General features: G+C 47.0%; 1 long non-coding RNA gene across 1 annotated transcript in view; it reads left to right on the plus strand.

Annotated features, from left to right (window-relative positions):
* The window catches only part of LOC139263857 (uncharacterized), a 144123-nt gene extending 121949 nt beyond the window's left edge, over window positions 1-22174 (plus strand). The window contains exons 3-4 of the long non-coding RNA XR_011593234.1: window positions 17368-17433; window positions 21970-22174. This is a non-coding gene — a long non-coding RNA (uncharacterized lncRNA). The remainder of the gene's footprint in view (window positions 1-17367; window positions 17434-21969) is intronic.
* Window positions 22175-22431: the final 257 nt, after the last annotated feature.

The raw sequence follows: 22431 nt of genomic DNA on the forward strand, positions 1-22431 counted from the left end.
CCTTCAACAAAGTATTGGGAAGGCAAAACCATTGTCTTTGGTCCCCACCACAAACTCCATTCCCTAGCAAGTGACTCCATCCCTCTTCTTGGCCACTTTCTGAGACTGAAGCACACTGTTCACAACCTTGGCGTCCTATTTGACCCTGAGATGAGTTTCCGACCCCACATCCACTCCATCACTGAGACTGCCTACTTCTACCTTCGTAACATCGCTGTCTCAGAGCTTCCTCAGCTTATCTGCTGCTGAAACCCTTATCCATGACCTTTTTACCTCAAGACTCGAGTATTCCAATGCTCCCCTGGCCGGCCTCGCATCTTCCGTAAACTTGAGCTCATTCAAAACTCTATTGCCCATATCCTAATTCGCACCAAATCCCGTTCTTCAGCCATCAACCCTGACCTACATTGGCTGGCAATACCTCGATTTAAAAATTCTTATCCTTGTTTTCAAAATTTCTCCATGGCCTCCCCCCTCCTTATCTCTGTAACTTTCTGCAGCCCTACAACCCTCCAAGATCTCTGCATTCTTCCAATTCTGGCCTGTTGTGCATCCCGATTTTAATCATCTGCCACTGCCAGCTGTGCCTTCAGCTGCTTAGACCCTAAGCTCTGGAATTCATTCCCTAATCCTCTCCACCTCTCTACCTCTCTCCTCATTTAAGGTGTTCCTTAAAACCTATCTCTTTGACCGAGCTTTTGGTCAGCTGTCCTAATATCTCCTTATGTGGCTCGGTGTCAAATTTTCCTTGATAATGCTCCTGTGTAGCATCTTGGGACATTTTACTAGATTAAAGGTGCTATATAAATGCAAGTTGTTGTTGCTGTAGATAATGGAGAGGCTTTGAAAGGTCAGGATGTGATCCAATTAACACAGAGTACCCAGCCTCTACCCTGCTCTTGTAGCCACAATGTTGATATAGCTGAGCTTCTGGTCAGTGGTGCTCCTTATGACATTGATGATGGGGACTTGGTAATGGTGATACTGTTAAGGGTCAAGGGGAGCAGACTGGGCTTTCTCTTCTAGATGGTCAGTCCATGGTGCTTATGGGTAATAAATGCTACCTGCCATTTTACAGCCGAAATCTGAATGTTCTCCAGGTCCTACTTCCGGTTGGCAGGGATTGCTTGATTATTGGATGAGTTGTGAATGAAACTGAACACTCTGGAATCATCAGTGAATATCTCCACTTCTGATCTAATGATGAAGGGATGCAGCAGCTGAAGGTGGCTGGGCTAAGAATTCTTCAATGAAGAACTCTTGCAATGCTGTCCCAGGCTCTGATAGTGGCCTCTGACAACCACACCATTAACTTTTGCATTAGGTATGACTGTAGCCACAGAAGTATTTTTCCTTTGACTCCAATTGACTTCAGTTTTGTTATGGTTCCTTGGTGCCAGTTGGTTGAATGCCATTTTGATGTTGGAAGTCGCGACTCTCAGCTTTCCTCTGGCACTCAGCCCTTGTATCCACGTTTGGATCAAAGCTATTATGAGGTCTGGAGTTGAGCACTTTTGGTGGAACCCAAACTGATTTATCTGGCATTAACGGTAGTTCTCTCGATTGTTTGCCATAACTTCAATGGGAGATCCGCAGAACCCCCAGAAAAACAACGTAAACACCATTTCCGTGGAATGTCCATCAAAGTTCTGGGCCTAGAAATTGGAAGTGTTAGTGCTGGCCATTAAGACTCATTTTTGGAAAAGAAAATTCAGCTGGGCAGCAATGCTGCCGATGTTCGCAATCGCTGGGGATATGTAGATTATGCAGATTGTGACGTCAATGCACCTGGTGCCTGATCTGCTATTTTCAAGTTTGCCGCTCCACTTACCGGCCTGTGCTAATTACGACCAGCTGACTTAGCATTCACAAGGAGGAAGGAGCCTCCAGGGGGCACTTGTAAATTATATGATTTTCATGCCCCCCAAAAAAATCACAAAAAACACAAAAAAAAAAACCAAAAAAACAAAAAATAAAAAAAAGAGGGCAGTTAAAAGTGTCTGGAGTGTCCCCCAGATCGGGGGGCACTCGATCTAATGTTTATTTTGTCCCCCCCAAAAGAGTTGTAGAGCCCCGATTAGTGTCCCCCTCCTCTTTTATAGGGGGCACTTGTAAAATATATGATTTTAATGCCCAGAAAAATCACAAAAAAACTCACAAAAAAATGTTTTTTAAAAAGGCAATTGAAAAGTGTCTGGAGTCCCCCAGATCGGGGACACTTGATCTAACTGTTTATTTTGCCCCCCCCCCAAAAAAAAAGAGGAAGGAGCCTCCAGCAACGTTATTCAAAGGGATTGTCAACAACAACTTACAGCTGGCATGCTTGTTCAGTTCAACTGGCTCTGTGTAACTTTCTACAAATCTAGCAGCTTTCTAAACTTGTTTCAAGGTCCTAAAATGATGGGGAGTGTTGGGGAAAGTGGAGAATGCCTTCATTCTTATTTAAAGGCTTCTTCTCACAACATTGCTCACAGTCATGGGGGCTTAACTTGCAGTCCCCCTCGTGCACGAATATCTTTGGGAGAGGGAGTGGAGGCAGCGAAGAAGAGGAGAAGATGCGTGCAGAGGGGGAGGAGGAGAACCAAGAGGGCGCTCAACAGGAGGCTTTACCCACCTAGCACCTTCAGTCAGCACTTCTCTTATCTCTACTTAAACGAGGAGCAGTGTATTAGGAGGCACTGCTTCACCAGGGAGGTGGTCACAGAACTCTACCACCTCCTGCAACCAGACCTGCGACCTCAGAGCAGAGAGAATACACCTCTCCCAGAGGCCTTCAAGGTCACCGTGGCCCTCAATTTCTTTGCCAGTGGATGCTTCAAGTCTGCAGCAAGTGAAATGGCTAATATCTCCCAGTTCACCATCCATCACAGAGTCTCTCTACAGCAGGAGAAGGGACTACATTGTCTTCTCTCTGAACAGAGAGAAATAGGAGGAGCACGCATGTGACTTTGCCAGGACAGCGGGTTTCCTCATGGTGCAGTGCGCAATCGCCTGCACCCAAGTGGCTTTGAGGGCATCATATAGCAATCCTGAGATCTCCCATAACCACAAAGGCTGCCACTCAATTAATGTGCAGTTGGTGTGCGACCACGCCCAGCGCATCCTGACGGTCAATACCCGCTATCCTGGCAGCAGTCATGATGCCTTCATCCTGCATCAGTTCGGTGTGCCAGCAATCTTCCAGCTACCACATCAAACTCGAGGGTGGTTGCTCAGAGACAGGGGCTATCCACTCTATGTCTGACTGATGACTCTCCTCCGCAACTCAACCACTCCAGCCCAGCACTCATATAATGAGAGCCATGCTACCACCAGGAACATCATCGAGCAGACCATCAGGCTACTGAAGCAACAGTTCTGCTGCCTTGACCGCTCAGGAGGAGCCCTCCAGTACTCGCCGGAGCGACTGTCCCATTTCACGGTGGTCTGCTGCATGCTTCATAAGTTGGCCATCATGAGGGCGCAGCCCTTACCACCAGGGATTGCGGAACACCTCAGGAAGAGGACGATAGAGAGGAAGAGGAGGAGGAGAAAGGGTAAGAGGAGCAAGAGGAAGAAGAGGACAATGAGGAGGAAGGGAGGAGGTAGGCACAAATCCCCCTTCTGGACAGGCTGTCCATGAAAACCTCATCAGACTCCGATTTCCATGAATGAAATTCCAGATCCCCGTCAACCACATCTCCATCATATCATCCCTTTGTCACGGAATATTATAGCGTCCTCCTTGGCACAAAGCTGAAATGAGAGCCACCACAAAACGCATATTCCAAACAAAATTAATAAATATATAAGTATAAAATTGACAGTACGATATCAACTAATCACTCTTGTGCAATCCCCTAGTGTCTGTCGCTTCTGTGCCCTTTCCTGCTCTGGTCCTCCTACACAGTGTTCCCCCAGTGGCTGCAGCATGGCTGGTGGAAGGCTGCTGTGTTTCTCTGGGGATACTACAGATGGCCCTGAAGGACGACTTTAACCAGCTGTGGATCTATAAGACCTGGCTGTAGACTGCACCACCTCGGCATGGGTAGCAGCAATCTGGGCTGGCTGGATGACAGGCAGCGGCAAGGGCAATGTCCGAGTGGCAGTGGTGGGAGTAGGAATGCTGTCATTCTGAGAGAGGATAGCAAGGTCTTACTCCACACACAGCCACTCCCCTGCAGCGGCGCCTCAGCATTCCTAGCAATCTGTTGGAGGGTGGATTGCTGGGCTGCTGCAACACCCTACAAGCTCCTTTCGAGACTCATAAAGCCAGCCACAAATGGCTGTAGTCTAAGCCTACACGGGAGCACTGAGACGTTGGATCGCTTCCTCCTGTGTTGCAATGGAAGCTGCGACATCACACATCACACGCAGCATCATGGTTGGATCCACAAGGTCTCTCCTAAAGTTGTCCAGTATTTCCAGAAAAAGAGAAAAAGATTAGTGAAGACGAACATCACCTTGCAGTCAGATTCAGGTGAATTTATAATGGGGAACAAAGAAATGGCAGACCAGTTGAACAAATACTTTGGTTCTGTCTTCACGAAGGAAGACACAAATAATCTTCCGGAAATAATAGGGGACCAAGGGTCTAGTGAGAAGGAGGAACTGAAGAATATTCTTATTAGGCAGGAAATTGTATTAGGGAAATTGATGGGATTGAAGGCCGATAAATCCCCAGGGCCTGATAGTCTGCATCCCAGAGTACTTAGGGAAGTGGCCCTAGAAATAGTGGATGCATTGGTGATCATTTTCCAACAGTCTATCGAATCTGGATCAGTTCCTATGGACTGGAGAGTAGCTAATGTAACACCACTTTTTAAAAAAGAAGGGAGAGAGAAAACGGGTAATTATAGACCGGTTAGCCTGACATCATTAGTGGGGAAAATGTTGGATTCAATTATTACAGATGAAATAACAGCGCATTTGACAGGATCGGTCCAAATCAGTATGGATTTATGAAAGGGAAATCATGCTTGACAAATCTTCTGGAATTTTTTGAGGATGTAACTAGTAGAGTGGACAAGGGAGAACCAGTGGATGTGGTGTATTTGGACTTTCAAAAGGCTTTTGACAAGGTTCCACACAAGAGATTGGTGTGCAAAATTAAAGCGCATTGTATAGGGGGTAATGTACTGACGTGGATAGAGAACTGGTTGGCAGACAGGAAGCAGAGAGTCGGGATAAACGGGTCCTTTTCAGAATGGGAGGCAGTGACTAGTGGGGTGCCGCAGGGCTCAGTGCTGGGACCCCAGTTATTTACACTATACATTAATGATTTGGATGAAGGAATTGAGTGTAATATCGTCACGTTTGCAAATGACACTAAACTGGGTGGCGGTGTGAGCTATGAGGAGCACGCTAAGAAGCTGCAGAGTGACTTGGACAGGTTAGGTGAATGGGCAAATGCATGGCAGAGGCAGTATAATGAAGATAAATGTGAGGTTATCCACTTTGGGGGCAAAACTACGAAGGCAGAATATTATCTGAATGGCAGCAGATTAGGAAAAGGGGAGGTGCAACGAGACCTGGGTGTCATGGTACATCAGTCATTGAAAGTTGGCATGCAGGTACAGCAGGCGGTGAAGAAGGCAAATGGTATGTTGGCCTTCATAGCTAGGGGATTTGAATATAGGAGCAGGGAGGTCTTACTGCAGTTGTACAGGACCTTGGTGAGGCCTCACCTGGAATATTGTGTTCAGTTTTGGTCTCCTAATCTGAGGAAGGACGTTCTTGCTACGGAGGGAGTGCAGCAAAGGTTCACCAGACTGATTCCCGGGATGGTAGGACTGAGATATGAGGAGAGACTGGATCGACTGTGCCTGTAGTCACTGGAGTTTAGAAGGATGAGAGGGGTTCTCATAGAAACATATAAAATTCTGACGGGACTGGACAGGTTAGATGCAGGATGAATGTTCCCGATGTTGGGGAAGTCCAGAATCAGAGGACACTGTCTAAGGATAAGGGGTAAGCTATTTAGGACTGAGTTAAGGAGATACTTCTTCACTCAGAGAGTTGTGAACCTGTGGAATCCCCGACCGCAGAGAGTTGTTGATGCCAGCTCATTGGATATATTCAAGAGGGAGTTAGATATGGCCCTTACGGCTGAGGGGATCAAGGGGTATGAAGTGAAAGCAGGAAAGGGGTACTGAGGTGGATGATCAGCCATGATCTTATTGAATGGTGGTACAGGCTCGAAGGGCCGAATGGCCTACTCCTGCACCTATTTTCTATGTTTCCATCCTGGAAATCATGGGCTCCAAGCTCTATGCAAAGCCCTGCCCAATGTTGGAGCTGGACTCCACGATGCTCCTTAACACTGACCAGAGGCTTTCAGGCAGACTTGCCATTGTACCTAGGATTTCCATATGCATTCCCATCACCTTTCTGAAGGTTACCCTATTGATGTCATCATCTGAGTCGTGTGAAGCAGAATTTATGCTGGCCCCTTTCCCCTGGAAAGAGCTACTCTTGCCCCCTAGCTTTGCTGCAGCCCAGTCATGCCCGGTGCTTCATCATGTATAGAATCCATAATTGTACTATCCTCTACATTCCACGCAGTGCCAGCTTTTGAGCTGGTGTCTGTGAGTGTCAGATGCAGTGACATTGTGCGTTCCTTTTCATCTCCACTCTCCTCCATGACTTCGGGGACAGGCTGTGCTGGTGGCGTATCTTGGGTATCTGAAAGCAAAAAGGTGCAAGAGTCAGGCTGTGCTGAGGGGAGGGGGGATATCCATGCATATCGCATCAGCAGCTTCTCAGTGAGAAGAGATTCTGGGATATGAGGAAAGTGGGATGTGAGAAGAAAGATCACGAAGGACCATTATTGTCCCCGAGGGCTTCAACTTCGCCCGTTACCATGGCCTTGGTGACTTCCCCTTCAATTGGCTCACGGTCTGTAAAGGATCCAGTGATCTTCAGATGATGGGCATACACACGGATATCCTAGGTGCAATGGTGAGCCTAGCAGAGAGCCTTTTGTCTGTGTCAAGGGCTCCAACATTGAACAGGGCTTTGTGCAGAGGTCATGATTTCCAGGATGGAAATACTGGACAACTCCAGGAGAGACCTTGTGGATCCAGCCATGATGCTGCATGTGATGAACAATGTCGCGGTTTCCATTGCAACACAGGAGGAAGCGACCCAACATCTCTCTGCTGTAATGTAAGCTTGGCTGCCACCCGTCTGTCACTGCAGGCACTTGTGAGCTGCTTTGACCTGCAAGAAAAAGGGAAGTATGTCAGTGAGTGTAGCGCAATGTGTTTGTGTGATGTGCCTGCCATAGTTGAATGACTATCAGTGTGTGCAAGGTGTGGGATGTGAGTGTGAGTGTTGTAGCAGTGGTATGTGTAATATGGAGCTCCACCTAGTGAACTACAGCTCCACCTAGTGGACTACTGTGATAATGCAACTGCTGATGTAAATACAATAAAAGTCACATGATGTATTGGAGCCATCTTGAAAGGTATATTTGTTAGTGATGTCATAAGAATTTATCACATCGGCGATGAAGATAGGATGGGATTTCTGGAGTCCCTAGGTGAAAATTTTGTTGATGATGTTCCTGCCAACCAACAGAGTGATTTTGAGAGCTTCTTTGTTTTGCAGAAAGTTAAAAATCCAAGGTAAATTACAAGCACACTTGGCTGCACTGAAGAGTCCAGATTGCCACAGTTATGGGAATAATAGGGCACTTGGGTGACTTCCATCATGACTGAGAGACTTTCGGAGCGTATGTGGAGCGGCTAGAAAAGTTTTTCACCGCGAATAGTATTGTCGAAGTCCCCGATGATGAAAACCATAACCAAGCGATATTAGAAAGAAAATGGGCTATTTTTTTTGATTGAAGCAGGCCCCGAGGTGTATGAAACTCTGAAAAATGTGCTTGTTCCGTCAAGCCGAAGGACACGTCACTGACGCAGATTCTAACCAAGTTAGAAAAGCACTACAGTCCTGAGCCCCTGGAAATTGCTGAAAGTTATAATTTTGGAAAACAAAATCAATTACACGACGAGAGTATCAGTGAGTACATTGTAGCATTAAGAAAGCTATTTATTCACTGTCATTTTGGAAACTTTCAGGACCGAACAGTGTGACCGCTTTGTTTGTGGGATGAAAAATGAAGCAATCAGAAGAAAGTTGTTGACAACACCTTACTTGACTTTTCATTTAGCTTGTCAGATAGCTATGTCGATGCATATGGCCGACCAATACTCCTGAAAATTTTGCACCAATTCCAGTCATCAGACAACCGAGGTGAATCATCTGTAGGTTAGAAGTAAAAGGCAGTTGGGCCTCAAGGCTGCAGCAACTGGCCAACTAACAGCGCATTGAAGTCGTGCTATTGGTGTCTGGGTCAACACATTACTCAAAGCTGTCCATATGTGAAGGCAGAATGTTTCTTCTGCAAGAAAACTAGGCATCTTGCGATGGCATGCTGACTGAAGAGTAAACCAACTTTCAAGGCTATAAGTAGAAATCACCAGAGTTCAGGTCTAAAATGTTTGGAGATCTTCATGACTTGCACCTGAGAATGTGCTTGACCAAGAGTTTTGCACGCAGTTACTTATGGTGGCCAGGTCTAGATGAAGATATAGAGTACATAGTTAGACCATGTACAACATGTCAATCGGTAAGCAAGAAACCACAATCAGTACCATTACAGCCATGGAAATGGCCTCCCAGGATGTGGCAAAGGTTACATATAGATTTTGCTGAGCTAGAAGAACAGCAATTGTTCATTTTGATTGATAGTTATTTGAAATGGGTAGAGGTGTTTCCGATGCAGAAAATAACAACAAGTAAGACACTAGACAATTTGTGAAGATTGTTTTCTTCATATGGCCTCCCAGAAGAAATTGTGTCTGATAATGGGCCACAATTTCAGAAGAATTTGCACAGTTCATGAGCAGAAATGGTGTGAAACATACCAAGATTCCACCGTGCCATCCTGCTTCAAATGGTGCAGCAGAGCGCAGAGTACAAATTTTAAAACGTGCTCTCATAAAAAAAATGTTGGATCCAAATCCAAAAAAAAGGCAGTTATTGTTGGACCACAAATTAGTAAATTTCCCAATTACTTATTGTAATACTCCTCGTATAACTACTGGTAGAATACCAGAAGAGTTTCTCAAATGACAGCCACGAACCAGGTTCTCATTGTTAAAGCCAAACTTGGCACAGTCAGTAGGAGAGAATCAATTAAGACAGAAAGAGAATCATGATAGAGGTAGAGTAAGAGAGAGGTGTGAAAATGAATCAGAAAATGAGAGTGAAGAACCATCACCATAAAAGGTTAAAATGGTTACCAGGAAGAGTAGTGAAGATATGTGGTCCTCACACATATTTGGTCAAGATGTTTGATCATGGAAAGGTTAGGTTTGTTTACATTGATCATATTTTACCTACAGATATGTAAGGAATTGAAAGTTGGAATGATTCGATTATTTCTGATGAGTCAGATAGTCTTGTTACAAGTAGAGTACCAGCAGCAAATCCTACATCAGATGTACGAGAAACAAGTCCAAGAGAAAGTCAGAATTTAAATCTGAGTCCGAGTTAGGCAGACAAATAGTCTGAAGTTGTAGAGAGTCAAAATATAGATCAAGAGTTGCCCTTGGAGGAAAACTCTCTTCAGGCTCACCCTAGAATGATTCTAAATTCAACACCAAGTTTGGAAAGTTCTGTTCGAGAGCAAATCCTCTTCGAAAGAGAAAACCAATGGTTAAGGTTGATTTGTAAATATGGCAAAATAAGTCCATATCTTTGTCCATACATTGATTCTCTCCTACTGACTGTGCCAAGTTTGGCTTTAACAATGAGAACCTGGTTCGTGGCTGTCATTTGAGAAACTCTTCTGGTATTCTACCAGTAGTTATATGAGGAGTATTACAATAAGTAATCGGGAAATTTGCTAATTTGAGGTCCAACAACAACTGCCTTTTTTTTGGATTTGGATCCAACATTTTTTTTTATGAGAGCACGTTTTAAAATTTGTACTCTGCGCTCTGCTGCACCATTTGAAGCAGGATGGCACGGTGGAATCTTGGTATGTTTCACACCATTTCTGCTCATGAACTGTGCAAATTCTTCTGAAATTGTGGCCCATTATCAGACACAATTTCTTCTGGGAGGCCATATGAAGAAAACAATCTTCGCAAATTGTCTAGTGTCTTACTTGTGTATAACCATGCAAGTTATGTATAATGTTTTTTTTGTTATGATTACTTCTTCATTAAGGAGGGGGAAGTGTAAAATAGAACTCCACCTAGTGAATTACTGCTCCATCTGGTGGACTACTGTGGTAATGCAATAGCTGCTGTAAATACAATAGGGCCTATGGCCCAAACACCAAAGGCCCCACCCCACTGCTGGCCAGGAACAGGGAAACACTCATCAAAGACACCGAGGCAGTGTTTCCCTGTTCCTGGCCAGCTAGAAGGAGTACTTTGAAGATCTCCTCAACCAAGACTCTGCCTTTGATTCGAGTGTTCTCGACTCCATCCCACAGCATGCTACTCACCACCACCTCAGTAAAACCCCAGCACTGCACGAGGTAGGAAAAGCCATAAGGCAGCTTAAGAACAACAAGGCTTCGGGAGCAGATGGAATCCCTGCTGAGGCACTGAAATATGGCAGGGAGGCACTACTGGTACGAATACATAACCTCATCTCTCTCATCTGGAGGGAGGAGAACATACCGGGAGATCTCAGAAATGCAGTGATCATGACCATCTTTAAAAAAGAGGACAAGTCCGACTGCGGAAACTACAGAGGAATCTTCTTGTTATTAGCCACTGGGAAGATCGTCGCTAGAGTCCTCCTCAACCGTCTTCTCCCTGTGGCCGAGGAGCTCCTTCCGGAGTCACAGTGCGGATTTCGTCCCCTACGGACGATTTTTGCAGCGCGACAGCTGCAGGAAAAATGCAGGGAACAGCGCCAGCCCTTATACATGGCCTTCTTCGACCTTACAAAGGCCTTTCACACTGTCAACCCGCGAGGGTCTATGGAGCGTCCTCCTCCATTTCGGATGTCCCCAAAAGTTCATCAACATCCTCCGCCTGCTCCACAATGACATGCAGGCCGTAATCCTTACCTATGGATCCATTACAGACCCAATCCACATCCAGACCGGTGTCAAACAGGGTTGCGTCATCGCCCCAACCCTCTTCTCAATCTTCCTCGCTGCCATGCTCCACCTCACAGTTGCCAAGCTCCCCGCTGGAGTGGAACTAAACTACAGAACCAGTGAGAAGCTGTTCAACCTTCGCCGTCTCCAGACCAGGTCCAAGACCACCTCAACCTCTGTCGTTGAGCTACAGTATGCAGACGACGCCTGCGTCTGTGCACATACAGAGGCTGAACTCCAGACATAGCCGACGTATTTACTGAGGCGTATTAAAGCATGGGCCTTACGCTAAACATCAGCAAGACAAAGGTCCTCCACCCACCTGTCCTTACTGCACAGCACTGTACCCAGTCATCAAGATCCATGGTGTGGCCCTGGACAACGTGGACCACTTCCCATATCTCGGGAGCCTCCTATCAACAAGAGCAGGTAATGATGACGAGATCCAACATCGCCTCCAGTGCCCCAGTACAGCCTTCGGCCGCCTGAGGAAAAGAGTATTTGAAGACCAGGCCCTCAAAACTGCCACCAAGCTAAAGGTCTACAGGACTGTAGTAATACCCGCCCTCTGTATGGCTCAGAAACATGGACCATGTACAGTAGACAACTCAAGTTGCTGGAGAAATACCACCAATGATGTCTCCACAAGATCCTACAAATCCCCTGCGAGGACAGACGCACCAACATTAGCATCCTCGACCAAGCCAACATCCCCAGCATCGAAGGACTGCCCACACTTGATCAGCTCCGCTGGGCAGGCCACATAGCTCACCTGCCAGACACGAGACTCCCAAAGCTCTACTCAGAACTCCTTCATGGCAAATGAGCGAAAGGTGGGCAGCGGAAATGTTACAAGGACACCCTCAAAGCCTCCCTGATAAAGTGTAACATCCCCACTGACACCTGGGAGACGCTGGCCAAAGACCGCCCTAAGTGGAGGAAGCACATCTGGGAGGGTGCTGAGCACCTCGAGTCTCGTCGCTGAGAGCGTGCAGAAATCAAGCACAGGCAGCGGAAAGAGCGTGCGACAAACCAGTCCCGCTCACCCCTTCCCTCAACAACTATCTGCCCCACCTGTGACAGAGACTGTGGTTCTCGTATTGGACTGTACAGCCACCTAAGAACTCATGTTAGGAGTGGAAGTAAGTCTTCCTCGATTCCGAGGGACTGCCTATGATGAAATACAATAAAAGTCACATGATGTATTGGAGCCATCTTGTAGAATATGTTTGTTAATTATTTTATAAGAATATATCACAGTATCTTTCTAAGGGTGAAATAAAGCTATGATTGTGAGGCATGAGTGGTGATAGGTAGAGATTATTGGTAGGTGAATAATGGGGGTGTTTTGCATTGACAGTGTGTGAGGCTTGTAGTACAGATGGTGGGATATGGCATTTGCTGAACCCTTCACTCACCTTGACCTACTACGTGAGGTCACTAAACTTCTTGTGGCACTAGATCCATGTCCGCAGTACGACACTGTTAGCCATGATGTGCACAGCTGTCTCATGCCAGAGCCGTCTCACAAGTGTGCACTGATGGCTTTCTGTCACCCTGCGGAAACAGGACACATAAGAACATAAGAGCATAAGAGATATGAGCAGGAGTCGGCCATTCAGCCCCTCGAGCCTGCTCTGCCATTCAATATCAAGTCTGATCTTGTACCTCAACTCCACTATCCTGCACTATCCCCATATACCTTGATTCCCTTGATACCCAAAAATCTATCGATCTATGTCTTGAATATATTCAACGACTGAGCCTCGGCAGCCCTCTGGGGTAGAGAATCCCAAACATTCACCACCCTCCAAGTGAAGAAATTCTGCCTCAACTCAATTCTAAATGGCTGACCCCTTATTCTGAGACTGTGACTCCTGGTTCTCGACCTCCAGCCAGTGGAAACATTCTCCCTGCATCTACCCTGTCAAGAATTTTATATGTTTCAATGAGATCACCTTTCATTCTTCTAAACTCTAAGAATATAGGCCTAGTCTACTCAATCTCTCCTCATAAGACAATCCCCCCCCATCCCAGGAATAAATCTGGTAAACCTTTGTTGCACTCCCTCTATGGCAAGTATATTGTTTCTTATGTAAGGAGACCAAAACTATACACAATACTTCAGGTGTAGTCTCACCAGGGCCCTATATAATTGCAGTAAGACATCTTGGGGGCAAAATTGCATGGTGGCCCATCCAAGGGCGCTAACCTTCCCGGCCCGGGTCAGTTAACTCCTGGGTCGGAAGTCCCGCCCCGGCATGAAATTGCCCCTTTGTGATGCGGAAACGAGGCGGAAAGCTGTCTCGGGCAGTCCAACTTGTTTCGGGGGTGCTCCCAGGATGGTAGCTGACACGCCACAATGCCCCTCCCCTTCTGCAGCCCCTTTGGTGGGCACCACTGGGCCACCAGCGATATTTTTGATCTGGCCAGTAGCCCAGCGCACAAAAGGCAGTGCCACACTGCATGATGGCGACCCGGTCGAAACGAGAGCTGCCATTGTTGTGCCGACGACAACATCGACCAACTTTCAAAGATGGCGTCCCGTGAGGCAATTTCCCCTGAGAAGTCGGTGTGCACGACGATGACGTCATCGACACGGCATTACCTGCCAATCGCTCCCAAAATCCCGAGGGGAATTTCAGTTGAGGCGCCACTGCCGCCCACCCCTGGGCGAAAAGCGGTTTGCGCCCAGTTTGCACCTACCAGCACCGTAAACATGGCACAAAAAAGGGGCAATTTCAGACCCCTTTACTCTTATACTCAAATCCTTATGTAATAAAGGCCAACATACCATTTGCTTTCTGTACCTGCATGTTAACTTTCAGTGATTTGTGTACAAGGGCACCCAGGTCCCTCTGAACACCCACATTTCCCAATATTTCACCATTTAAAAAAAATGGTGCTTTTCTATTTTACATACCAAAGTGGGTAACTTCACATTTATCCACATTTTATTCTATTTGCCTTTTTCTTGCCAACTCACTTAGCCTCTCTATATCCCCTTGAAGCCTCTTTGCATCCTCCTCACAACTTAGCAAATTTGGATATATTACATTTGGTCCCCTCATCCAAATCATTGATATAGATTATGAATTGCTGGGGCCCAAGCATCGATCCTTGGTGTTCCCCACTAAATACAGTCTGCCAACCCGAAAATGACCCGTTTATTCCTATTCTGTGTTTTCTGTCCATTAACCAATCCGCAAACCATGATAGTATTTGACCCCTAATCCCATGAGCACTAATTTTTTTCAATAACCTCTTGTGTGGCACCTTTTCGAATGCCTTCTGAAAATCCAAAGACATCATGTCCACTGGTTCCCTCTTACTTATTCTGTTAGTTACAACCTCAAAAAACTCTAACAGATTTGTCAAATATGATCTCCTTTTCATAAATCCATGTTGACTCTGCCCAACCCTATTATTATATTTTAAGTGCCCTGTTACCACGTCCTCAATAATAGATTCTAGCATTTTCCCTACTACTAATGTCAGGCTAACTGGTCTGTCGTTCCCCGTTTTCTCTTTCCCTCCTTTCTTAAATAGTCAGGTTACTTTTGCTACCTTCCAATCCATGGCAACCATTCTCGAATCTATGGAATCTTGGAAGATGGCAACCAATACATCTCGAATGTAGGCCATCAGGTCCAGGGGATTAATCGGCTTTCAGTCATATTAATTGCTCCAGTACTATTTTTTTACCAATACTAATTTCTTTCAGTTCCTCATTCTTGCTAGACTCTTGATTCGGCACTATTTCTCGGAGATTTTTTACATCTTCTTTTGTGAAGACAGACACAAAGTGTTTGTTTAATTTCTCTGCCATTTCCTTATTTCCCATTATAATTTCTCCTGTCTCAGCCTGTAAGGGACCCACATTTATTTTTGCTAATCTTTTCCTTTTTACATACATATAGAATCTTTTACAGTCTGTTTTTATGTCTCTCGCTTTCTCTCCACTGCCACAATCAATGCCTCAACAGCTGCATCAGAGAACCTTCTGGCTCATTCTCTCTGCTGCTGCTGAGCCATGTCTTCCAACTGCAATGAAAATAAGCTGCTGCTGCATCAAAGCACCTCCCCTTTAAGTAGCGAAGAGAATCTAGGCCAAACATTACTGGCCATCAGACTGCACCCGATATTGGTCCAACTGTTGAATGGTAGCACTGAGATCAGCACTCCGTTCATGTCAATGAATTTGGCCTGCTGCCTGCACCACTTTGAACGGGTGCAGCCAAATAGTGCTGGCCCATGACATCACCCGTTTTCAGGCCATATCCAATTTCAAGGCCATGGTATTTCAAGAGAACCTGCACAGAAATTCACCCCATCCTGTTTTTATTGTGGATAGGACATACATAGGCAATCTTCTACATTGCTGGGTGGATGCCAGTTTCATACCTCTCCTGTAACAGCTTTGCTGGGGGCAGAGGTCTTCAACACTGCAGTTGGATTGTTGTTAGGGACCATATAGCATATCATAACATATGATAAAGATAGATCATCAGGATGAACAGGCTGGGTCTCTTTTCTCTTGAAAAGAGAAGGCTGAAGGGTGACCTAATCGAGGTCTTTAAAATGATGAAAGGTTTGGATAGAGTAGACTCAGAGGCTGGAATTTTGCGGGGGGTCAGTGGGTGCATTCAGTGGCGCGTCAGGTGGGAAAGTGTTTTTTTTTTGACAGCAGGTCAGGACCCCAATGTCAACCCGCTGCCACACGCCTTTCCCAATGTTGGGCCAGTGAACGCTGAACAGACCCGACTGACAGCAACGGGGGACCTAATTAAAATGATTAGCATCTAGGTGCCAGATGCTTAATGTCTTTTTTCATTTACCTTTTGTCTTTAACTTCATGACCATGGGATCCCCACTGTGCGCAGCCCATGGCTGTCAAGCTGAGGCGTGAGTTCAGTGGCCATCGCTCCAGCTGATTACTTGACAGCTTCAAATGTACAGTAAAAGCCCCCACCTGACAGATCATCACTTTCCTCAACCACAAACTGTTTCTCAGTCCATTTCCAGCACAGATTCTGCACTTTCCACTCTCCAACCACTCTCACCTCATTGGAATAATTCTTTCACTATTGACAGAATGATTCTGTCATCTCTGCTTCACCTACCATCTATTGCATCAACATGGGTGCCCTTTATACTCTGCCACCTTGATCCTCATTCCCAACACCAGCAGCACCAGGCACACAAGCAGCACCAACAACAATACCAACCTTTGCCACAATCACCTGATGCTGCACAGGACAGAGGGCATCAGCACCTGAGCACATTGCCTCCAGGGAGGCCAGAGATGGCCTCACCATGGCTAGATTTACTTCACTTGACCCTGTACACCCTGGCTGCCACATGGTGTACCAGTGTGGCACCACCCTACACCAATACCATAAAGCCCTACAATGTCAAAGCCATTCCTTTCACAACCACCACCATTGCTGGGGGCACCGTTATGTCTCACCATTCACTGCAACTCACTAAGCCACTTCCAAAAATGCACTCAAATCTGTCCAAGAAGATAAAGTCTTGAAAATATAGGTTTCAATGTTTGACAACACATTAACAGAATCTTTATATGAACATAGGATAAAACACCCAAGTACCTACCGTTGTATGTTGTTAGTTGGTTTAATGAGCGTGAGTGTGAGGGGTAGTTAGTGAGATGGGGATGTGATAATATAGAGAGAGGGATGGGTGGAGGTGCAAGGTAAGTGGGTGTGAGTAAAGATGTGCAGGAGTAGGGTAGGGAAGGCAGAGTGATGGGGATGTGATGAGTGGTACAGCAGGATGAGGTTGAGTGTGGCTTAGTACTAATATTTCCTGATCTAATGAGATAATTGAAAGTTTTGCGCCACTGCACCCAGGATCTCCTGACAAAATCCTTGCTTGTGCCCTCCTGTGTAATGTGCAACCAGGCTGTGTTGGTGTCCTGGAGAGGTCCCTTTCACCATGGGAAAGGAAGAGACCCTCCCTGCATGTTGTGATCCAGTCCATAAGCATATGGAGGGAGTCATGGGCGAGTCTGGGTGCAGCCCTGTGTCTTGGTGCAGTTATTGTCAGTGTTTGCAGTACCTCAATGCTGTAGAACACTGAGCACAAATATCAAAATAAATTTGGCCATGGCCCCTTTAAGAAAACTGGCTGATGACATATTATCAAATGACGTGATCAGATCCGCTTCCTCCAATTGGCCAGGAAATGCGCTGCGCGGGCTTAACAAGCTCTATAAATGGAAATTTATTTTTCAGAGCAGTATGGAGCCAGCAGCAGGGTCGGGACCCGCCACCAACGTTGCCTGCCATGGACCTGCCGAGGTGAGCAAAATCTCGACCAGCAAGTGTTTACGCTCTTGTGGAAAAGCAAAACTAACGGCCATCAATTTGAGATAGTCACCAAGAAATCAAATAGGAAATTCAGGAGAAACTTCTTCTCTCAAACAGTGGTGAGAATGTGGAACTCAGTACCACAGGGAGTGGTTGGGGTGAATAGTATAGATGCATTCAAGGTGAGGCTAGACAGAGGGAGAAGGGAATAGAGAGAATAGAGTTAGATGAGGAGGATGGGACATGGCTTGCCTGCAGCTTAAACATTGACATGGACTGGTTGGGCAGAATGCCCTATTTTGTGCTGTATATTTTATGTCATTCTGTCTCTGTCTGCGTTCATTTTGTTCAAAGCTAAATACAATAGACCCTATTCTCGAATGCTGTTTGCCAGGGCCATACAAAAGATGTGTGAAAAATGATCATTGATTTTCCATTAGATAGGGAGCAGTAAACCAAAGGGGAAGTTTCCCTCTGTTCACTATTTTTAGCCAAATTATAAATGCAAATATGACAAAAACATTTATGATTTAACAACAATAGCAAACAGTGACAATCTTCCTCAAGTCTGTTAATTCAGAAGTTTTCGGGCATCAGCTCAGTGGTAGAGTGGAATGCATTATGACAAAGAGTGACAGTTCTGCCTGGATGAGGGAGTCACAAGTAACATGTATGATACCTTGGGGCTGACTTTTCTCGGCAGCCACCAGGCGGGAGGTCCGTTTCTGGTGCCCGCTGCCACCGGGTCCCGTCGGGAACCACTTTGGTCGCTGTTGTGTGGGCGGCAGCGGGAGGGGCAGCGGACATCAGTCGGCGAGCGGTGAGTGGGCGGGAGCGGGACTTGGCAGGAAGCATCATCAGAATGTGTCAGGTGGAGGCCTCTCCACTCGGGTTTTTTCGGAGGGCCTCCACTGCTCATGTGCGGGATTTAGACCTTTTTTTAAATTGTTCTTCTGTGTAGCCTGTTGTAGTCCTTTTGTGGTCCTTGCACGCTAATTGAGTAAGTGCTCAGGGTCATAAAAGGACACCACTCAATTTCATCTGCGAGGGGAGAGGAAAGGAGAGAGCCAGGAAAGAGAGACAGGAGACAGAGAAGAGAAGAGAGCAGAGGAGAGGAGAGGAGAGGAGAGAAGAGAGAAGAGAGAAGAGAGAAGAGAGAAGAGAGAAGAGAGAAGAGAGAAGAGAGAAGAGAGAAGAGAGAAGAGAGAGAATATAAAGGAGAGAGAGAGGAAATAGAGGAGAGGAGTGAAAGAGAGGAGAGAGAGAGAGGAGAGAGTTGGAGGTTAGAGAGCAGAGGTGACATTGGAGAGGGGCCAGTCTGAGTTGCAGAGGGGGCAGTGTGACAACTTTATAACCAAACTGTTCAGCAGCCATTCCTCTCATCAAAGAGGATGAGTGGCCAGAAAGCATTAATGAAGACTGCCAGAACCAGGCCCAGAGCTTCGTGGTTCAAAGAGCAAGAGTTGGAGGAACTAGTGACAGATGGAGCGCAAGTACAGCGAACTCACCCAGGCTGGGCGTGGCAAGCCTCCACCAGCCCAATACCAACGTCTTTGGATGGACATAGGTCAGATGGTCAGTGCAATGGGCAACATGGAGCGGGATGGGGAGCTATGCCGCAAACGGTGGAACAATTTGGTGGCGGCAGCTAAAGTGAGCACAAATTTATTCGGTCTCTCCTGTCCAAGGCCAAAAAGGTTGTGCGCCAGATGTATGTATGTGTGGAAGTGTGTGTGGGGAGCATGAGCAAAAGGGGTAAATGCTGCAACGTTTCTTTGTGCAGAGAAAACAAGCAGCCAAACAGGCAAGCTTGAGTGCGACCGGAGGGGGCCCACAAGATGTGGTGGAATTGACCAGGCTGGAGGAGCATGCATTGGCATTGGTGGGACATGGCCGGATTCCAACCACAAACGGTTCTGCAGATCCGGTGCTACCGCAGGGTAAGGCTACACTCATCTCTGGTGTCAGCGACAGTCATGGCATGAAAGTACTTGCAATGTTAATGCACTCGCGGCTAAACGCAGACTTGTCGCCCATTATTGGTGTGGACATGTAGGGATGGGACTCCTTGCTGGCATAATGTGAGATGGAACGGCTCACAACTCACTTTCACCACCACCAACCCCGCCGCAACCCCCCCCCCCCCCCTCCCTCCACTACAGACTGGAATTTTGTCCTCTACTTGCATATGTTGACTCGGACACCACGGATCTAGAGACCATCGACCTCTGGCCTTCACAGAAGCTGTCACACCTCAGCATCTACCACCCCGATGTTCTCCACACCCGAGGACACCGGATCCTTCCTGCACCCCCAGCCCGCATCATCCATGTCCACCGCTCCCACCTCTGCCACCCAGGGCCAGGAAGAAGAGGAGGAGGGAGAACGGTCCATATTTGTGCCCCTTCACCTGGAGGATCCGGAAGCACCTGACATCAGCCCTCTGCCAAGTCAGCCAAATGTCCGCAGAACCTCGGCATCGGGCTCAGATTTCCTGGAGTTTCCAACAGACTCCACTCAAGCAAGCTCAAGCATATTCAGAATCCATGGCACAAAAGGAAGCAAGGACCCAGCACCCAGCAGCAGCGAGCAACCACCTGCGGATGCAGGACAGCTCGCTCTATTGAGCCAAATGGTCCAACTCTCAACCACCAGCGTGGAGGTAGATCGCGAGATGCAGCAGACCATGGCTGGGACAGCTGCCAGCATCGCAACAATCACTCAGCAGCACGATCAAAGGATGGAGCGCCTCCTCACAGTGTTGGAGCGTACATCAGAAAGCATCGAGGCAATAAGGCAGGAGATAGCTTCTGCACGCGTGGTGCAAGCCCATGACCTCACACCCTCAAGGCACACAGATACGGAGGAGTAGGAGATTCTGGTGCCTTCGGTCCCACGCCCTACGTTGTCACCGAGACGCACACGCCTACACACATAGCGCTGCCCTCCTGCACACCCTCCTGAACCCGAGGCAGCGAGGGGCAGGGGAGAGGGCCACTCCGTCGTGTAGGCGTGGGGAGGAAGAGGAAAATGGGCATGACTACAAGGGGGTGGGGGGGGGGGCGGGGAAGAGAGGTGGTGGTGCCGGGTAGAGGAGTGGTTATTGCTTCCTCTTCTAAATGTCTGTATATGTCATAATATTATGTTACATTTGTCATTGTGCACTTGTAAATACACTCACATTGTTGACCCTCTGTTTGTGCGTGTGTCATTTTAGCGTCATGTGTGGTGCGTTGCACCAACCATACATCTGTCCCTCAGGTCATCTACTTCATCAGGAATATCTTCCCATCCACATCGGACTGCAGTGTATAATGGGTCCTGTCATCAGGTCATTGCAAGACAACAATGAATGCAGGAATGCAATTACTCTAGTTTACCAAGTTGCAGAGCAGACCTTAAGGCTTGCACTTCAACCCTCTTCTTGCGAGGCCAAACATGGAGGAATGCCACCCCTGAGATGACATGGTCATCAGTTACATTGCAGTACATTGTGCGAGACAATTAATGAATCAGCTTGGATGTACAACATGTGAGATGCTGAACACTTTTCAGTCACATAATAATTTTCCCTTTGCCATTGACCTTCTCAATGAAGGACTTTCAACAAGGTGCAACGAAAAAGCCTCCATTAGCTTACACACATTTCAGTCGGTTTTATCACATCCAATTTAAACATCATCAGCAAGAAAGTAATGCAACATTAACCTAACTTCTTTCCAACAGTCCCACTGATCTGGTGCAGAATCCGACTGGCTGCCTTGATGTGATGGCCACCAGCACTCCCTCCCAGCCGATGTGCCAGAGCTGCCCCAATGCACTTCACCTCTCCCTCCTTCCCACCCACCCGATGTGTGATTGCTGCCCGCTCATACTGCTGCCTCCCTCCCTCCCTCCCTCCTGATTGATGCCACTCACACTGCTCCCGCCCTCCCTCCTTCTCGCCCTCCCGATTGATGCCGAAATAGTGCTGTGCGATTGCTGGCCCACTGCCGCCCAGCTCACACCTGCTTTTCCAGAATGGTCCTGACGGGCGACAGGTCAGTGGGAGTGCAGCAAAAGTGATCAAAATGGCGATTATCTGACTTCCGGCATGGGCGGGCGGGACACTGTGACGTGGGCGGAACCCTTCCCCACCAATCTTCTGCCGGGCAGATCCTTGACAGGAGATGGGCAGTTCCAGAGGAATCGCCCAGAAAACAGCCATTTCCGGCAGAACCTAGGCGACTGCGGGCAGGACATCGATAAAAGTCGGCCCCCATAGGTTTCATCATGTTATAGACTGTTGGGTGAGGGCTCATTTATAATAAAAACAGAAGATGCAAAATCCTGTATGAAGCCAAAATTGAATCTTAGTTTTCTGTTATAACCTGTGTGAGTTTTATCTCTAATATGAAACCGCACTCCACAAGGGAGATCTCCTGCTGGTGTTAATCTGGATGCATGTGAGTGTAAACTAATAATGGATTCATGACTCAACTTCCAATGTATTAATTGATGCAGTTCTCTTCTTTCCAATCAACACAGTGGGTACAAATTATTCTGTTCCTGCTTCCGGGCACAGAATCGGTCCTGCATGAGCAACCCATGTCTGTACAGAGAGTCCCGACACTGTGCCAAAATTGGGCCTCAGAACTCACTTACCTCTTCAGGGCAAGCTGCCAGCATCTTTCACACCTCCACAGGCAGCTCACTTCAGAAGAAAAATGAAATTTGAGCCTTCGACAACAACCCTCAGGTAAGCTCTGGGTGTGGGAGGGTGGGTGGGTTGGTTCAGATTAGACAATGGGGCAACAGTGGGGGCTGTCTATTCTGCCAGCTATCTCTCCTCATCATCGCTGTGCTGATTAATTCAAAATGTTCAGAAAAATAACTCTAGCATCTGGCTATATATTGTATCATTTAATGTGTGAGATTGAGTGCTAAGCCACGCATAAAATATAATTTTTGTTTTAGTTCTTGGTGGGAAACTAGCCAATAGTAGAAACA

Source organism: Pristiophorus japonicus, chromosome 5 (assembly GCF_044704955.1).
Source record: "Pristiophorus japonicus isolate sPriJap1 chromosome 5, sPriJap1.hap1, whole genome shotgun sequence".
NCBI classification, from domain to species: domain Eukaryota; kingdom Metazoa; phylum Chordata; class Chondrichthyes; family Pristiophoridae; genus Pristiophorus; species Pristiophorus japonicus.